Source organism: Choloepus didactylus, chromosome 5 (assembly GCF_015220235.1).
Source record: "Choloepus didactylus isolate mChoDid1 chromosome 5, mChoDid1.pri, whole genome shotgun sequence".
Classification (NCBI taxonomy): domain Eukaryota; kingdom Metazoa; phylum Chordata; class Mammalia; order Pilosa; family Megalonychidae; genus Choloepus; species Choloepus didactylus.
This window is the reverse complement of record NC_051311.1, coordinates 9,464,059-9,484,693: the sequence shown is the minus strand read 5'-3', so window position 1 is coordinate 9,484,693 and position 20,635 is coordinate 9,464,059.

Here is a 20,635-nt window from a genome sequence, read left to right as displayed (position 1 = left end):
TGGAAAAGAATTGAAGAACTGAACTCAAAACTTTGGTCTGCCCCTTAAAATATCAACCAAACAATAAAACAAAAAGCAGCAAAGATGAAAAGGGAAACTCTGCACTGGAGGGAAGAGGTGCAGCAGATCAAGTAGGGTTCATATCTTTAATTGATTTTTAAAAATGCCTTGAGATTGATAAGAGAGATACGAGGACTTTAGTGAATAAAATACTGATTCAGTATGAAAAGTGCTGCAGTGGGGTGAGTGGTTTGGGGATTATGGGAGCACAAAGAAGCATGTGGGTCTGGGTCAAGGAGCTGTAAGGGTAGAGAGAAGAGGGTGGAAGTCAGGGAGGGCTTCCCGGAGGAAACGCTTGGGCTGAGGCATGGGATGAGTAGGAGCTCACAGAGATGCAAAGACCCGGGGGAAATGCCTTGTTCGAATGTGGCCAGAGGGTGTGAGTTAGTACTGGAAGAGGAAGCTGCAAAATGAGTGAGCTTGAATGAAAAGCCCCATAGCCGGGCCAGTGAGTCTGGATTTTATTTGATCACAGAAAGCAGTGAACGCCACAATCTTGTTCCTTGTTCTTAGAAAGGCAATTCTCAGAGCAACACAGGAGATTCTAAAGGGGATCAATTATGAAGGATTGCAATATTCAACAAGAGGCAAGAGTCTGGATTAAGACAGTAGTAGTAGAAACGAGGAGAAGGGCTGACTCTGAGGGCTATTGAGGATTTTTGATGGCCACCATTGGTAACTGAATGGAGGAGAGAGAAAGAAGTTGAGAATTGCTGAGTACGCTGAAAGAGACCTTATTTTTGTTAGCAGTATAATTCCCCCCTTCCTCCTGCCCCGTCAAGAGGTCCTTTTTCCATATAGGAATACTTTGATAAGCAAATATTGACCGCCCCTCCCCCAACGAGCTTCCTTGAGGAAAAACAAATGGCTGCAGAGGGGTTTTTAGGGAAGCTGGGTTCAGCCAATTGTGGACTTGGTTTTGCCAGCGCAGAGCTGAGAGTTTGGGAAAAGGCTTTGAGGGAGGAGCTGAGAGGTCTAGGAGACATTTTGCTGGAGGGTGAGGCGATGGGGTCTGTCTCTCCCCGGGACCTCCAGTAAAATTGACAGGAGGGATGGGATGGGATGGAGATATGACAGAGTACTTGCTCAGTTTGTCCTTCAGGTGACTCATGGACCCAACCCTGATCTGTTTACATGAACCAGTTAGAGAACTGTAGTCCCAGAATCCAAAGCAGAAATATTTGGGGGGAAGCAATGAATTCTGAATTTTTACATGTTGAGTCTGAGGTGTAGATGATTATTATGCATAAGATGCAGAATTTTTAGAATGTTTAAATTCTCTTTTGGAGACGCTTCATATCAGTTTTATAACTACAGAAAGAGAAGACTTTGCATTTCCTTTGTTGTTTGTGTCACTTTGTTCTGCTCACAAGGTCTTTACATTGGTTTAGGTCTCTGCCTCCTCCAAATACTTTTTTCAATGGAATTTTTTCCTGTATTCTTTCCCCATTCTTTTCCTCCTCTCTGCCATTCTATTCTCTCCCATTCTTTTCCTCCTCTCTGCCAGAGGTTAGGGTAGTGTTCTAGTTTGCTAGTACTGCCAGAATGCAAAACACCAGAAATGGATTGGCTTTTATTAAAGGGTGTTTATTTGTTTACACAGTTACAGTCTTAAGGCCATAAAGTGTCCAAGGTAACACATCAGCAATCGGGTACCTTCACTGGAGGATGGCCAATGGTGTCTGGAAAACCTCTGTTAGCTGGGAAGGCATGTGGCCAGTGTCTGCTCCAAGTTCTGGTTTCAAAATGGCTTTCTCCCAGGATGTTCCTCTCTAGGCTGCAGTTCCTCAAAAATGCCACTCTTGGTTGCACTTGAATATTTGTCCTCTCTTAGCTTCTCCGGAGCAAGAGTCTGCTTTCAATGGTTGTCTCCAAAATGTCTCTCATCTGCCGCTCCTGTGATTTCTTCAAAGTGTCCCTCTTGGCTGTAGCAAGCTCGCTCCTTCTGTCTGATCTTATATAATTTAATTTAATTAAACATATTCAAGCAAAAGAAGGCAAGCAAACATTCCAGAAGGTACAAGGAATAAGTATGGCAGGGAGAAAGGATGAGAAAGAGAAGGAAAATACCTGAGAGTTGTAAAAGTGCTGCAAATTGATGCCTGCCTCAGAGCTACTCTCCACAGGAGGGAGACTCAACACACTCAAGCAATTGAATCCCTTGTCAGACCATTATGTTTCAGGAGACTTTCTTTAGCTTACTTTGGTTTGCTTTTCTCTTATGAAACTCACTACTTAATTTAGACTGACAGGAAAGAGAAAAATCGGAGTCACTACACACACAGTTTAATTTATTGTCAATGGACTCTCAGTTTCGCTACTTCCTTGCAAAACATGAGCACATTATTTAAGGTTTCTGTTCCTCAACTTACCAATCTAGAAAACAGTGAACCATAAGAATATTATCTACCCCTCAGGGTTATTATGAAAATAAAATAATAATGATAAAGTCTTAGCACATTGCATGACCTGAAATGCATAATTAATGTAAATTAGCCATCATTTTTACTGTTGGTGTTGTCATTATCTTCATTTTCATCTTCCTCCCACAGAACGATTTCATGGCTCTTATTGCAAACTTTTTCCCTTGTGTTCCAGTATAACAACAATTTCAGTCAAGAAAATTGGAGCAGCCTTTGTCACCACAGAGATTCATTACATTGCTAGCTGTCTGCGCTCTGCACAATTCTCTTAAATTCTCTTAATTTGATTTTTCTCAATCATACTAAAGGTTGATGTTATTAACCACTTTCTAGAGATGAGGATACTCAAGTTCAGTGATGTTAAGAGCTAAACAAGTTCATATGCAAGTTCATATGGGACTTTGTTGACTCAATGAATGGTAACTTTTTTAGCTATAATTTCCCTTTCCTGAAAAATCTAATGCTAAAACTTATGTGATTCTTTTCAACAGAGGCAGCCCAAACTGAGCCTGATAGAGAATTTCCACTAGCAGTTCCACTTAAAAATAGAATATTTACTGTTTTTGTTACACAGCAGTAAATTTTCTGCAGAAATCTCCATAAAGACGTCTATGGCTTCTAGGAACCGACTGGCTTATGCCAATTGTATTCTTTCCTTTAATGATGATCCTGAATTGTGTAAATGAATCCTTTCTTCCTGGGGTAGATGATTACATCTACCAAAATAAAAAGACTTCCACAAGCAACTGGCTGGCTCCTTCTCAGCGCTAGCGCACCTGGGATCTGTCAACAAAGAGAGCGGCTCACTCAGCCCCAGAGCAGGGAGACCAGCCCAGACAGTGGCTTCACATTTCCTATGACTGATCTCAGCAGAAGGCAGACTGGCGCCCTAGAAGAACAGCCCCAGGTGCCAAGAGAGATCCAACTGTTTCCTCAGGAGGAATCAAATGGGCAATTACAGATGGAGCATAGAACAAATGAAAGCAAACCATTCTCATGGAGCCACCACATTTTCCCCTGGCCTACTTGTTGGTTCATTATTGTTACAATGTCCTTTGTTGACAGGGACTTTCGTAAATACATCCTGCACTTTTGGAGCGGTGGGAAGAGTGAGAAGAGAAGGAAAGAAGAAAAGAGGGAAAAATCAACAGGGAAAATAATTTTTGCATATCCCACTCCAAGGCAAGTCAACTTCAAGACCATGGGGATAATGCAGAGGTGCTACATAAGCGCCATTTAATGAGCGTGAAATACAGATTTTAGGCAAACATGGTTCGGGGTAAAGTTCTCCTGATTAGCAATATAATTAGCCTTTGCTATGATTATAATAGTTAATTAATAGACCAAGAGTCTGGGACGTGTACAACAGTGAAGAATCGTCTTCCCTTTGATTGAAGCAACAACACAAATCCCAATGTACATTCTCATAGAGAGTTCACCGGGCTGAAAGGAAAGCAGTCTTGCCTTCTGCATCAAGAACTAATTTCTAATTTTAAAACTTTGCAGAATTCTTTCCCATGTAATTAATTCAAGTCTGAGAAGAATCAAGTGATGGAGTGATGCAAGTTATCGTGGCAGTGTTAAATTATACATTTACCTAAAGCTGAGGTAAAGTAATCCCACAGAGTTTGTTAAAATATTTACATTGCAATTAGTGTAATGGGGGTAGTCGATTCCACACAAGATAACTTGGAAAACCAGCAAAGTAAAGGTTAAAAAAAAGAGAGAAAACAATAAAATATGCCTTTGTAAGTAAGTTCAAAAATGTTTTCAGATCCACCAGCTTACCTTTTTCCCCAAGTCTGCTGAGTATGTGGTTTTTACACCATCGTGCACTGGGTCTGTGATCCTTAAAGATACATGCAGGGACATCTTCCAGGCAGAGCAATTCAGCAAATACTTTGAGCCTTTTGCTGTGGGTGGCTCTCCCCACTGGTGGTGCCAGACGGACTGGATGGGAGAACAATGTTTTCTTTCTTTAATTTTTAAAAATTTTTATTGGAGTAACATATATACAACGTTAAATATTCCATTCTAACCACCCTGATGTACATCACTCAGTGGTATTAATTACATTTGCAATGTTCTGCTATCATCACCACCATCCATTACCAAAACGTTTCCATTGTCCCAAGTAGAAGTTCTGCACCACTGAAGCATTAACCCCCATTCCTAGAAACTACTTTCTGTCTCTAGAAATTTGCACATTCTAGTTCTTTCCTGTAAATGAAATCATACAGTATTTGTTCCTTTTGGGTCTGGCTTATTTCACTCAACGTAACGTCTTTGAGATTGATCCATGTTGTAGCATGCATCAGAACTTCATTACTTCATATGATGGAATAATGTTCTGTTGTATGTATATATCCAATTTTGTTTATTCACTTTTTGATGGACACTTGTGTTGCTTCCACCTTTTGGCTATTGTGAACATCCTGCTCTGAACATTGGTGTGCAAATATTTGTCCAAGTCCCTGCTTTCAACTCTCTGGGGTATATACCTAGAGGTGGGATTGCTGGGTCTCAGGATAATTGTATACTTAAATTTCTGAGAAACTGCCAGTTGTCTTCCATGGCAGCTGTACAATATTGTATTCCCACCAGCAATGTATGAGAGCTCCTATTTCTCTGCATCATCCCCAGCATTTGTTATTTTTGGTTTTTAAAGCAATAGCCATTCTAGTGAGTGTGAAGTGGGCTATTGTTTTCTCATAGTGCCAAAAAGAAGCTGATGCCTAAATGTACATTTGTATGCTGCAAATCTACAAAGTCCCCATCCTCAAGAGAAAGTATGGGATCCCTTTTACACACACACACACACACACACACACACACACACACACACACACGAGTCCTGATCTTATTTGATTGTGACCTGCAGGACACAATTAATTCTCATTTCAGTGATTGTATCTGTAAAAGGTAACAAACAAACTGATTACTGCATGGCATGCCATATACTTACTAGGCACACATCATTTAATTTAATCTTTTTGAGAATGAGTACCTTATTAGGAAGAAATTAGCATCTCCATTTTACAGATAGGTAAACTAAGGCTCCAAGAGGTTAAATAACTAACCCAAGATAGTTCTGTCCATAAGTGGACACAGACAGTGAGAAGCAATCTCTATGCAGTTATGCTTTATAGAATGTGATATGTGTAGCAGACTTGCCTCATAATAAAAGTTGCTTAGAATAATAAATTCCAATGTCATTTCTTTGCTTTTCAGATATTTTGTCATGGACACTTATTCAGAAAACTCATTAAGAAGTCGAGGACATTGACCTGCCAGATTGGATGATGGCCTTTCACTGACAGGTGACTTTTGCACACAAAGGTAGGAAACTTCACAGATATCCAAAAATATCTTCCCTATTTTGTCGTCACTGAATCTGAAGTTCTCTGAAAAGCATGTTATTCAAGGTCTGTGATAGAATGTATATTGGTTATTAATAATAAATAGCTGTTGTGTAATTCTTGTCTTGTGTATTTAATGCTTACATCTCTGTGAGGTAAATACCATTACCCCCGTGTAACACATGAGGAAATTGGGATCTGGGTTATTCAAGAGCTAGGATACCCAAACCGAGATCTGCTGGCTCCAAATTCTAGATTGTCCCACATGGCTGGGGCCTGGAGGCAGCTGGGAAGAGCATGGAAAGATCCTGCTATTAACAATAATTAAAATTATTGGATCAATTAGCAGCGAGCTGGATTCTGAGGAAGTTTGGAGCATGGCACCGTTCAGTTTTGATGGTGGGGTTGGGGGTGACACAGGACTGGGATGATTCCCATTTTGTTTAAGGCCACAAATATTTCTGGAATCGATGGGTGGTAGAGAAGGAAAACCAGTGGAGGGGGACTCTTTAGCAAAGGCTGACAATAAAGGAAAGAAGAGAAATGTAGCAATATAGGTGTAATTTTATAGGCTAGTGGAGATCAGAGATTAGGGCAAGGGGAAGGATGCTGTTTCGGTTTGCTACAGCTGCCAGAATGCAGTATACCAGCAACAAGGTTGGCTTTTACAATGGGGATTTATTAGTTTACAAATTTGCAGTTCTAAGGCCATGAAAATGTCCAAGTGAGTGTGGTGGACATCGCCTTTCTCACAAGTCATGCAACTCAAGAATGGGAATAGACGTGCTCCAAGGCGAAGGATCACACATGGCTGGGAATCGGCAAGGTGAAAGGAAGGAGCCGTTCCAGGGTCCGGACTGGTGTGAAGGTTAGGCAGCCAGGAAATCAATCAGCGGGGACCTGGATTCCCTTCCACGCTTTCTGATGGGTCGTTTCTTCCTGACTGGCCACTGCTGGAGATTCCGGTTCTGTGCCCTTTTCTAGAAGCAGCCAGAGCCTCCTCGCAGACCATTCATCTCATGTGATTAATTTTTAGACAGTTTTGTATCCTAAGGAGTCAGCTTTGACTGTAGAAACTGTTATCCTTAACCCCAACCACAGGCTACCTGGAGGCAGAAAAACATCCAGGAGCTGGAGAGCAACCGATTCACAGAATGAGTGTGGCCATAATGCTACCCCATCCCCAATTACTGCGGCCCGGCGTTCCTGACTCATCTGCCGTCCCCAGGTTTCCTTTGTGTGAAGTAGGAAAAACCAGGAGTGAAGAAATTTCTTGCCTCCCCTATGGGGTTAGCTACAAAGAAAAATATAAGAAATACAAAGTTTGATTAAGACTGCTCAACTAGGTCAATTTTTGTTCTCACTACAGAGTGTGGACTACATTTATTGCATCAGTCTACGGGAGGGGAGCAGCTGCAGATCATGAAGCCCCACGTGTGGGAACATTACTATGCCACGTATGTTGGTCCTGGGTGACAAATGACATCTTCCACCTCTATGTTTGCGAACTATCTTCCTCACACACGCTGCACGTTTAGCGTCAGCTCATCCCTGGCTTTCTGAAAGGGGATATAAAGGAGAGCTCTACTTGATGTTTTCATGTAGGGTAGGTACCGCAGCCTACTTCTTTCCAAATCATGTTTTTGCCAGCAGTGGCCTGACTCCAAGATGTCTGCTGCCAACACTAGCAGTCAATGGGCATCTGGGATCAGCAAAGTGGATCTCACCAGAGGCATTAGGGACCCACATTGCACAACCTTTAGGGTCTTTTCTTTTTTCCTCTTTAATTATAGTCATACTTTTCTTTAAAATTTTTGTCATCTTATCGATACCTTGACTGCTCCTAATAAGCAAGTTTTTATTTATCCACTATTACTATGACCCATATGTGTTTCAGCTTTATGTCAGGTGATGAGCAGAAAAGAAGTAGATGAAATTGGCCCCTCATCAGGTAGCTCGTGTTCATCAGCCAGGTTGAGCAGCAGGGCAGAAAGCTTCCTAAAGCCACTGCTGGTGCTTTCTCACAGTCCCGCATTTCTTTCCTTCTTAAAATCCTTGATGGAACCAGAGCTCACATGTAATTGTTTGGGGTCTAAATCCTTTATTCTTTTCAGTCCATCATATATACTTTTCAGGTATATTTCAAAAAACAATCAAATGATAACAAAAACAAGGAAGTAGATGCAATTTTGAAACACAGGATCTGCTCTGGATTTATCAGTTACTGGCCGACAGCCAACATGGGTGGCCAATCTGCTTTATCTGTAAAATAAGAACAGCAAACCCAGCCCTAACATTTTTTTTTTTTTTTTTTGCTGAAAATTTGTAAGGACCCAATAAAATAGCATATATATAACCAAGCTCAAAGTTGCAATAAAAATGTGAAACATTATCAGACATTGTGTTTTTCTGGTTTTATAAAGAGGAGAACCCGATAATTTCTTTAGAACCAGGAAATAAAATGAAAACTTGACAAATACTCCCTGCCAGGAGACTTCCACACCATTTTCTTGGTCTTTGATCTTGGAAAAGGAGGGAACCAATTTTTCTTCTCCATGACCTCACACTTATACCAGAAATAGTTGGCTTGGTGGGTGGCAGGTTTGTTGCTTCCTGCTGAAATGCCACTGGCACAAAATATATTGCATAATACACATCAAAACATCCCTGACATATTCAGGATGAAAGGTATGTTTAAGTGCTGCAAGCTAACTGTTACGTTAAGAATAGACTTTTAGCTCAATTCTAAATTTCCTTGAGTGGTCGATTTTTAAGTCACATTCCCTAAAATAGAGACAAAGAGATTTTAAAACTAGAGCAATAGGATGTTCTGAGGTGGCTGAAGGGCTCGATCATTCTTGCAAGATATTTTATTTTCAATTATCTTTCCAGTAGGCCATGTATTCTTAAAACCTACAAGTTTTCTTGACCTCTCAAGTAATTTCTGTGAAGAGCCTAGTTTCTAAATGAATATTTGGTCTCTATATTACTTGGTCGAGCAGGTAACAAACGAGGTGGCTGCACATCCACATCCTGCTCTGCTGGTCAGCGTGGCTGCTAGAAGGAACCCCAGACAGGGGCTGGGACAAGGTGGAGAATGCCCAGTTCCCGCTGCCCTGAGCAGGTTCACCTTTGATGCCAGCCCAGGTGGGTGCTGCTGATGTCTGCTTCCTGCACTCAAGTTCAGGCCAGCTCCAGAGGGAATGGAACAGGGACTCACTAGCAGTTATTATCTAAATCTGGTTATCTATAAGATACACTTATTTCTGTAATTTTATTTTTTATATTTCAAGATGAAATCTCAATTTGAGTTTTGTCTATTAGTTGATAGCTGTTTTTTTTTTCCTTATCATTTCCCATGAAGGTTTGTTCCTAATTTTGAATGAATTAAACGTGAATGTCTTTTGAGCGCCAATTATCCTCAAGTTATTAGGACCTGCCATACTCACCTTGTGCTAAGCACTATCCCAATATTTCACAGGAATTATCCCCCTTTCCATCTCAAAACCGTATTTAAAATTCAGAGAGATTATGCAATGTGCAAACAGCATTATTTGTTTAACACCGTGCCATGCCTTCTCCCCTCGTCATAGGCAATAGATCACTGTTCTGTTTTACTTCACGTGTCCTCTACGATCACTGGTCTTTAAACTCATTTACGTCTTGTTATAACTTTAGTTTTTATCATAAAGAGAATGGTGCAACCTGTTTTGGGAAATATTCTGTCATATTTGCCAAACTGCCAGAACTAAATTCCTTTTGTACACAGGAGGAATTTACTTTTGCCAGCACCCCAATGCCAATCCCTGTCCTGTATCAAAGGGCCATCATGACATTTGGGTCTAGCTCAGGGCCTGGGCCTCTAGCTCCTGACCTGCTGGATGTCTAGCTCAGAACCCGGCTGGGTGGCCTTCCCGAGAACAGGGAGCCACCTCTCACACTGGGCAGCCCCTCTGCAGGGAAAATCTCCTGGGCAGGGTCACGGCAGCCTCCCACCTTTGGAACTGCAGCAGCAGCCTCAGCACAGCAGCCTGGGATGGAAAGACGTGGAGGTGGGGAATAACTTGATCCTTGCCCCGGAGAAGATGGGAGGGAGAGGATGTGGAGGATAGAGATTAAATTACATCTGAAAGGAAGAATAATTGATGCAGGCTGCTGAGCATCCAATCTAGTCAGACAATTTCTTTTTCAAAGAACCTGTGGAAATTGCAGGCACACCCACCCACAGGCACTGATTTCTCTTTTAACCAGCTCTTGCAATAAGAATTTGACTGTAAAAAGGAGACTAAAAGCAAGGGATATGAGTTTAGAAGAGTGACAGAGGCGTTTGGATGTAGGGGATTCCATTGAATTGTTTAGGATTTTTTCTTGTTAATTGTATTCTGTTCAGCTATTCCTTCATTATTTACACCCACTTGTGAAGTCCCACTTAAGGAATTTCTTGGCCGCAGATTTTAAAGCCAGGCAGGCAGTGTCTGTGGGACACGTGGAAAGTGGGGCTGCTTCTCCCGTATGTTCTCAGTTTTGCCTTCCCCATGACCTCTAGCTCTACCTTTGGTCTGGTGTTTAATGTTGATCCAGGAAGAGCTTCATACCCATGGTTACTAATACACAGCAGAGATCAGAGATCAGAGCCCCCACAAGAAACCTGAGATCTTAACCCAGAGCAGGTCTTGGGAGCCGGCTCCTTCACCGCGTGTCATGCATGTCACAAGGTGAGGAAGGCACAAAGTGGTGTCAAGGTCTGCTGCTTCTACAGCAAAAGACAAATTAATTCTTCCCAACCTATCCTTTCACATTCCACTTTCCCTAAATTCTTTATGAAAGCTAAATTTACATATCATTTTCTAACTGAAAAAAAAAATCCAACTACCTCTTAGCTTTAAACTCTTGTTTAAATAACAGCAGCACTGTAGATTTACATACACAGGAAAATAGAAAATAGAGAGGAAACCATTTCTTCCAAGGAAGATTTTATTTCGTAAAATTATTTCTGGGTGGCAGAGTAATAAATTTGAGGGATTTTGTGATGACAGATGAACATTTGTGATGAAATCCTTCTCTCTCCGGTCCAAACTTCATGTCTTCGTATGTGCACATAATTTTACTCAGTCGATTTCCACATCAAATCAGACATGAGATGTTTAAACTAAAACAACAGGGGAGTTTATTTTTCACATGGGCTCTGTACCAGTTTGGATATATTATGTCCCCCCAAAAGCCATGATCCTTAATGTAATCATGTGGGGGCAGATTTGTTAGTCTTTTGATTACGGTGGAACCTTGTCAATTGAGTATTTCCATGGAGATGCGACTTACCCAATTGTTGGTGATACTTTTGATTAGATTATTTCCATGGAGGTGTGGCCCCGCCCATTTGGGGTGGGCCTTGATTAGTTCACTGGAGTATTTAAGAGAGAAGTTAAGAGATGACACATACCCAGATGCTGACTCTTGGAGATGCAGACAGAAGGATGTTTGGAGATGCTAAGCTGAGAGATGAAACCCAGAGGTTGCCCCCACATGCTTAGAGAGAAACTCCCTGGGAGAAAGAAGCAAGGACACCCAGGAACTAAGAGAGAGGAATGAAAACGGAAGCCCAGAGACATTTTGGAGAAAACCATTTTGAAACACAACCCAGGAGCAAAGGACCAGCAGACAGCAGCCATGTGCCTTCCCAGCTGACAGAGGTGTTCCAGATGTCATCAGCCTTTCTTCAGAGAAGGTATGCTCTTGTTGAAACCTTAGTCTGGAAACTTCTATGGCCTTAGAACTGTAACTCTGTGACCTAATAAATCCCCTTTATAAAAGCCAATCCATTTCTAGTATTTTGTGCAATGGCAGCATTAGCAAATCAGAACAGTCTCTGAGCAGGAAGAGCCTCTGGTTACCACCTATGCCCAGGGGCACGGAGGGAATTCAGAAGCCGCCAGAACAGAACAGCTCCGCTTTTCCAAGGAAGACTCAGGTGACAGGAAACCTACAGGCAGAGCACTTCCGCGGCAGACTGGGACACATTGCAGCCATTCTCTGGTAAGCAAGAAAGGCAGTGGAATCCTCTGTGGTCAATAATAATGCAAAAGTGCCATGTCCTGACTCAGAGCAGAGGATAGGGACAAGAGTAAGGTCAAATTCCCAAAGAAGGAGACAGCATTTTCAGCCCCTCCCCAAAGGAGAAGCTGGGTCTTCCTTCTGCTTGGGGGCAGCTGGCTCTGTAAACTTGGAGGCAGGAAGTCCCAGCTCTCCTGGGCCTGTCTGAAGAGCAAGCGGGCAGTTGCTCTTTGCCTGAGGGGCTGAGGAGTCACAGAGCTCACCCCATGGGAATAGTCCTGGTGAGCTTGACCCAAAAACGATGCCCTTGTTAGTGCAGTGGCAGCGGAATCTGCCACTTGCAGGGTGCCCGGGCCTTGTGCAGCTCCCAGGCTCCCAGGCCTCCAGGGGTCCAGAGCAGTACTGGGAGACCCTGAGTGATGGGGTAATGCGAGGGTCTGAAGCAGGCCACATGGGCCTCCAAGGGACACCAGGAAGGGCTCCCTGGGACACGCCACGCCACAATGATGCCCTCTTCTGCAATCTAAAGATTAAACATCTCCTTCCTTTGTTAAATATTTTTGGTACATAATGGGCCAAATAGATATCTCGGAAGCACCATCCAATAAGATCTACTTCCCCAATCTCTAGGAGAGCATCAGGACAAGAGCAAGGTGACTTATCCTGCGTAACTCCAGCTGGGCCTGTGCTGTCCCACCCACCAAAAGGCTGGATTAGTGAAGGCCTGGCCCGCAGCGCTCCCCGGGGCCTTTGGCGAGGGGTAAAGGGTAAGGAACCAGCCAAACATCAGGACGAAACAAAGGAAGGTTTCTGCCTGAGTGCAAGGTTGGGGCCTGAGAAAACACTGGACACCCAAGGGGTCAATTGAAGTTTCCCACATGGAGCAGAAACATGAGTGTGGAAACAAACAGGATGGGGATGGAGAATTCACACCACTTGTAGGTGTCCCCCTCTGACCTTCCTAAGTGTGCCCCGTGCCTTTAAAGGGCAGGAAACAAATGCACAGGTTTTAGGATTCAGTGATGTCAAAGCATGTATTTATGCTTGGTTCTCAGTAATTAATCAACAAGGAAGGGGTCCTCCTTACATTTTTCTCTGCATTGAGAAAACATCATGGAGTGGACATGCAGTGGCCAGAGGGGTGGCTGGCAAGTGAATGCTCAGGGCCATCACCATTTCCACGCGTGCCAGCAGAGACTTCCCGTTACTAAGAGAGAGCTGGTCCTACCCAGCCACCTTTTCTTCTCAAGTCAAGGAAAAGGGGAAGCATCAAATCAGCTAGGTGCTGGAGAGCCCCTCAGACTTGTCCCTCCATTAGTCAGGAAGACAGGCTCTCCTTCTGCCCCTACCCCACCGAGAACAGTTGCTAGATGAGGACCATCCCCTGGGATGGGTGTGAGCTGGGTGAGGCAACTGTTCCCGTAGGGGGGTCAAAGTGACATAGCCCAGCATCCACTGCTGTCAGCTTTAGATGGTGACCAAATGTGCAGCATCAGCTGGGGACCTTTGAGAAGATGGCAAGCCCTCCACTACAAATACCCGCTTGAAAAGAAATTAACCTGGTCAAAAAGGAGCAAGTCCTAAAAAACATGTGGTGGTTATGTTGGTTTCAAACCGCTATATCCTCTAAAATTGGAACGAGGTTTTCAAAAAATGCCTCATGTGCTCCATTAGCCCTGAAAAATTGTCAATTAAGTAACTGAAATGAGCAAAATTTATGAATTCACATTTGCCCTTTTAACACACCCTCTTTCTAGGCCACAGGATGTCCTTAAACCATCAATCTATAAAGAGTCAGATATTTCTAACCTTTGTAGGACACAGGAAAGTATATAAAAACATGATGTCTCACCTTTTTCTTCTCTGACCTTTCAACAAAGACTGAAAATAAATTATTATACATCTAAGATATGTTAAACATGGCAATGTATAAAATTTAGTTGTTCAATTTCCCATGCTTTTCAACAAATATTTATCAAACAGCTTCTCTGTGCAATGATGAAAAAAAACAGACATGGCACCAGTGTTTGAATTATTTACAGTCTATAGAAAAGACAGACAAGAAAATTACAAAAATAAATTAAATAATTACAAATTGCTTCATGAGCTATTTCAATCTGCGTACCTACACATACTTTCATAGGAGGGAGATATTTAAAAAAAAAAAAAAAAAAAAAAATATATATATATATATATATATATATATATATATATATAATGCAACAAGTATATTAATAATATAAAAACCATAATGGTGATGATGATGACTTTTGTCAAGTATTCACAGGCCTGCTCTGCCTGGTCCTTCATATGCACCATCTCGTGTAATCATCACTATAATCCTAAGAGATTGTCTCCAATCATCCCATGAGGAAACTGAAGCCCAGAGACTGTAAATCACTTGCTCTAAGTCACATTATCTATCTGTCTGTTGGGATGTGAATCCAAGCAGCCTGACTCAAAAATCAACACAGCTTTTCTGCTTACTGAATTTAAGCCATTTGAGGTGTTGTATTAGTCAGGGTTCTCCAGAGGAGAAAAACCAACAGGAGAGAGAAGGAGGGGGAGAGAGAGACAGAGAAAGAGAGAAGTTAATTTATTATAGGAATTGGCTCACAAACTCAGGGACAATCTAAATTCTGTAGGGCAGTTCACGAGCTGGAAACTCCCAGAAAGATACAGTTGAATCGCAGAGGGAAGCTGGCTGGCTGAAGTAGAGGCAGAGACGCTTTTTCGCGACTTCTGAAATCCTCAATTCTGGCATTTAAGACCTCCAACTGATTGGGTGAGGAGACACCACACACCTCTGAGGGCAATCCCTTATCCACTGAGGGCAATCTTTTATGATGATCATAGATGCAATCAACTGGCTATAGATGCAATCAGCTAATTGATGATGTAAATCCACCTACAAAATATCCCCAGAATAACAACTGGGCTGGCACTTACTTGACCAACCCACTGGACACCATAAGCCAGTCAGGTTGATGGATAAAATTGACCTTCACAGATGTTACATTTCTTTTTTGACTGTTTTTTTTTTTTTTTTTATAACACATTCAAATATTTCTCTGAAGGAAATGTGTTTCCTTCCTATTGTCATGTGGTCGTTTTGCTTCATTTTTCTTCACCATCTGTCGTGTGACTAGCTGATTGATCATCAGTAGATCTGAGTTTCCAAATATTTCGTACCAACAGAAGCCCCCAAGCTGATTTCAAACCAGCTGCCACGGAGCCAAGAAAACAGAGCACACTGAGTTGCCAAATCCATAATATTTGATGGTTTTCGAGGAGGCTTCTGCGTGCAGTTTCTACTAATGTTAAGAGCAGTTAAATGTGTCAATTTCCTCTGAAAATGAACAGGACCCCTTTGATTTGAGAGTAAGAATGATTATATGAATGCCAAGAAACTTAATATTTGGATTTTGTAGATTACAGATATTGCCTATTGCCCCTTCTTTATTGCAGCTAAGTCCTGCCACCCGCCCCTGGACACCTGGGGCTGGGAGGTCTTATGGGTTGGATTGTGCCCCCAGCAGACAAGTTCAAGTCTAACCCCCAGAACTTAATGTGGCCTGAATTGGAAATAGGGTCTTTGAAGATGTGACTGAGAAAATGAAGACAAACTAGATTAGGGTGGACCCTCATCCAATATGACTGATGTCCTTATGAGAAAGGGGGCATTTTGCAGATGGTCACAGAGAGACATCGGGGAGAAAGCCATGTGAAGAGGAGGGAGTCAGAGCTGGAGTGATGCATCCACAAGCCAAGGAGACCACGGATGGCTGGGAGCTGGCAGAGGCAGCGTGACCCTCCCACAGCTTGATTTGGGTCTCCCAGCCTCCAGAACTGTAAGAAGTAAATTTCTATTGTTTAAAGCCCACCCATTTGTGGTACTTGTCACAACAGCCCTAGGAAACTAAGGTAGTGAGGAGGGGCTCTTGAGGGTGTGGGTTCAGGTGGTGGTTGAACTTCTGGCAGAACAGTGAGCCTGGGTGCCCTGCTCTGTGCTGGGGACTTCACACTCAGCGTCACTCCCCTCACAGCTGGCTCTGCTGAGGCCAGACCATCACTGCCCACCCCGACCACTGCTGCCTCCTTCTGGGGCTCTTCTCTGGGGCACGCAATGACTCTACTGGTCTTTCAGCAAAGCCACAGAGGGTCTCTTCTTTGGGCACATGATTGGTTTCTGGTCTTCCCCTCACTTCTTCACCCCTACAACTTCCTTAATATATCCAGCAGAGCCTCCCCCCTTCATCAACTACTTATTTGTTCCTCTCCTTATCACTTTATACTGTTTAAAATTGGAATTTCTATTTTGTTATTAAAAATGAATGGTCATTGTAGAAAATTGAGATACTATACCAAAATAAAAATAAAAATAAATAACCCATAGTCCCCCAGTCAGATATAACTATGGTTGAAATGTTGTATTTCCTTCGAGTTGTAAATGTATGCTCATTTTGTATGTACTATTTTTACCCTATTTTAAAACTTAATACAACACCATGACAATTTTTCCATGTTGTTGCCTATTTGTCAAAAAAAACATTAAAAATTATTTGTAATGTTCTAGGCTATAGTTATATCATAATATCTTCCTATTCCTTGACATTTAGATTTGTACAAAGGAAGAATTAAACTGCCCAAAAATATATAATGATACAAGGACAATATTAATTTTTTATTCTTGTAAAGACCAAGGCAGGCAGCTCTCCTCCACGTGGTGGTTTAGAGACCCAGGCACCTCCTATAACTGTGGTTCCGCCATCTTGCAGAAACTTTTCCTCAGCTGTGTTCAGAGTCAGAAGGCAAAGAGAATTTGCAGAATGTATATTTGCATTTGTGTTTGTTAATCTTGTTGTTTTTATGTTTGAACAATCTCAAAATTGTAAAGAAGGTTGCAAGAATTTTTAAAATTCATGAACCATTTGAGACTAAGTTGCTTTAAGTGTGTATTTCCTACAAGCACAGATATTTGGCTACATAATTAAAATAATACCATCAAGTTCAGGAAATTAACATGGATATAGTAATACCACCTCATCTTCAGATCCCATTCCAGTTTCACCAAATGCCCTAATAATGTCCTTTATATAAAAGGATCTAATCCAGAATGACATTGCATTTCGTTGTCATGTCACTTTAGTCTTCTGGAATCTTGAACAGTTCCTCAGAAATTCCTTGGCTTTCCTGACCATGCCACTTTTGAAGACTACAGTTATTTTGTAGAATGTCCTTCATGACTTTGGGTGATGTTTCCTCGTGAGTAGATTCGGGTTGTGCATCTTTGTCAGGATTTCCACAGAGGCGATGCTGTCTTCTATCCTACCCAGTGGGATGCTACTTGGATTTGCCCTGTCACTTGTCATGTTCTCTCTGCTCACTTGATTAAGGCGGCATCTGCCAAGATTCTCCACTGTAAACTTACAGTTTTCCCTTTGCCATTAATCAGCACTTTGTGGGGAAGGACTTTGAAACTGTGTTATCCCACTTCACATCAAAATTTTAGTTTATTCTTTATTTATTTAACTCAATGTGGACTCATGGATTCCCACTTCATTCAATGGATTGCAATCTATTACTGTCTTCTGTTCTGATGCTCAGATCAACCCAGATTTGGCCAATGAGAGTCTGTTCAAGCCTGTACCCTTTGGACTTACCCCAGTATTCTTTGAGAACTTTCTTACTTTCTGTCACAACAAGATGTTCTAGGCCCATCTTGAGCTTGTCTACCCCAGCTCTGGAATCAGCATTTCTCCAGAGAGCCCTGGTTTTTTTTAGAGGACATTGGTATTTAGAAACAAAGGTTGGCCTTCTGGGTGTGCTCGTTGCTTTGGTTGTATAGCTGTTTCCAGGCCCTCTTGGTAGACAGAGCTAAGTTAAATATATGTATATATATATATATTCACATCAATATTTATTTCTAAAACTATTTATATTTATGCAATCCACCACTGTTTTAAAGTCTATAGTGTCTTCCATTATTTTTATGTCAGAAACTCTTTGCCCCTCAAGATTATTTATTTACATTTTCTTCTAGTTTTCTAATGGTTTTCTTCATTATGTTTAGCAACTCATCTGGAATTTATCTGGAGTATGTTATAAGATGAAACTCTAGTTTATTTATTATGTTTCTACAATTCTCCAATCTCCATTATAATTTTTGGACCAACTCAGTCCTTCCTTATTTATAATATTCTATTTTTTATATATTCTCACTTTTTATATACTAGGATTTCAGAGCTTTCCACTCTGTTGATTCTTTTGCATTACCATCATTGTAGTATTATATTATATATATTTTTATTATTGTTATTTTTCTATTAGAGAAGTTGTGAATTTACAGAACATTCATGCATAAAATATAAGATTTCCATATACCACCCTACTATTAAATCCTCGAATTGGTGTGGTATATACATTATGTTACATTTCAATGTCTGCTGGGGTAATTTCCCTCACCAGACATCTTGCATGTTAATGCAATAATATTTTGCTGCTCCCCAAACATTTGGAAGGTCAGTCAAATGACTGAGGAAACAGTTTGGAGTCTGAGGACTTTGTGTCATTCCCCAAATTCCTTACACATTAAACAGTCATGTTTCCTTGTCCTGGATTCTCCAGAGGGGAGACTGGACGCTCTCCCCAGCGTCCTGGTGGAGTTCAGGCATGTTGGTGGCGCCTTGCTAATTGGGCAGCTCACCAGGGCACCTGCAGGGAAGCGTATCACTAACGGGCAGGCAGGTTTTGGTCCTTCCATCCAAACAGGAAAACTAAGCTCACTCCACTCTAGTATCATTCAACAGCTTTCTACCCGCTCTTGGGTTTCCCAATTATTAGATATTCATTTGGGCAGAACAATTTGCACCTCCAAGCAAGCCTAGGGAATGAACACAGACCACACAGGAGTTAAAATCTAAATTGACCAAAGAATGAAAACCTAAAAATGTGAAAACAAAGCATGAAAAACAGGTCTTCCATTTTGTCTTGTAAAACCCAGGAATTCTATTTCCTCTCGTTTTATTCTGGTCATTACTGCTCGTCATTTCTTCCTGGTGGCGAGGAGGATAATGACGCCTGTTTGGAGGGGTAGAGTCTTGCTTGGATGGTTTCTAGCTGGTGGCAACACACAGCCCAGCAATCCTACACTGCCGTTCTGTGGCTCTCCCACACGCAGGCTGCTAGTATGTCCTTAATTTCTCGCTCCACTGATTTACACATTTGTAAATGTGTAACTGTATATCTGGGACTTGACACAGTGGCAGAGTAAGGAAAAAAAAAAACCCATAATCTCTTAAATGGTGAGTGGGCAAGTGTCCAGAAAGCACTGTTACCTGAAACAGCAGAGCGACAACAGACACGCTGATGTTGGAAGACAGCGCAAAGCTAGATGAGAATGCCAGGTCATCAGCACTTAAATATTTCATATTGTTTTCAAAGGTGCAAGTTTTATTACTCAGTTCTGCAATGGTATATTTGCACAGAAAATGCTAAGTGGCTATTAAAGACAATTTCATTAAACAAGATCCAATAGAAAGGACCTTAAAAAGAAACAGTAATATCAGTAATTCAGTTGGAAAGGGGTCTTTGTGGGTGCCTACACAGCCACAATATACAACTGAGCCTATTTACTCTTTTCTGCCTCTAAAAATGGGTCAATTTACATAGCACTTTGGGCTTGTAAAATACTTTCGTATATATTCCATTTATTGAGGCCAGTTCAGTATCATACACTGCAATGAGACAGTAGGTCTTACTCATTGAATCCTTGCAAGGGTATCATAGCATGACTTTCTGGTTTGCCCTTTTAAAACAGATGAAGGATCCAGAAGTTAGAGGCTAGGCCATTTCCCCTGGTGTTAGGAAAACAGATTTTCCTTCTGAGTTTGGTTACCCCAGCACTGTACTACCTGTAGACTTCAGAGACTATTCTGGAAGTGTTTCTTGACAAGCCTATTTTTCCAATGTTAGCTCTCCTCTGAGATCTCCTTTGTATCCTCACCTGTCCCCTCCCTATCTTCAAATCTTTCATGGAGGCAGCCACAAAGAGGGGCTCAGTATGGACCCAGAGGTGGAGCCCAGTTATCTTCACCAGCAGGAAAGATCAGGTATGAGGAGCTGAGACAAAATTCAGGATGTCAGGGGCTGATGAAATGTATTTCAAATACTTGGACTCTGAGAGATCCATCCCGTTTTGGCATTGGGGTAGAAGCTATGCATTTCGTCTTTGCAACATAAAATGAGGAACTGGATTCTTCCCTTTGCACCAAGACTTGAAGGAAATAAAAAGCTTTCACATACTTTCCTTCGTTCTTTCCTGGATCTGAAGTGGTGGCTAACGTGCAGGCCTGGTTTTTAAGTCAGATTGTAGGATGTTCACAAAATCTTTTATATTTAGCAACATGAAATTAAATTAATACCTGTTTTTAAGAGTATTAAATCAAATATTTGGAAAACAACTTGGGTCATACTTGATACACAGCAGGCACATGGGGAAGGACCACTGGTTGCCAGTTTCTTACATTCTTCATCTTTTCTCAATTTGAGTCTCAGTAGCTCCTTTCAAATAATCCAAATGAAAGTAAATTCCTTCATTCTACTATTTCAACACCAATACAAAGTGATTCCAATGAAAATATTTTATTTTTCTTAATAAAACCAGTAAAACTAAATTAATGCTATTTTCACCTTTCAACTGAGCTTTGCAGGAAAATAGTTTATATGAATATATACAAAATG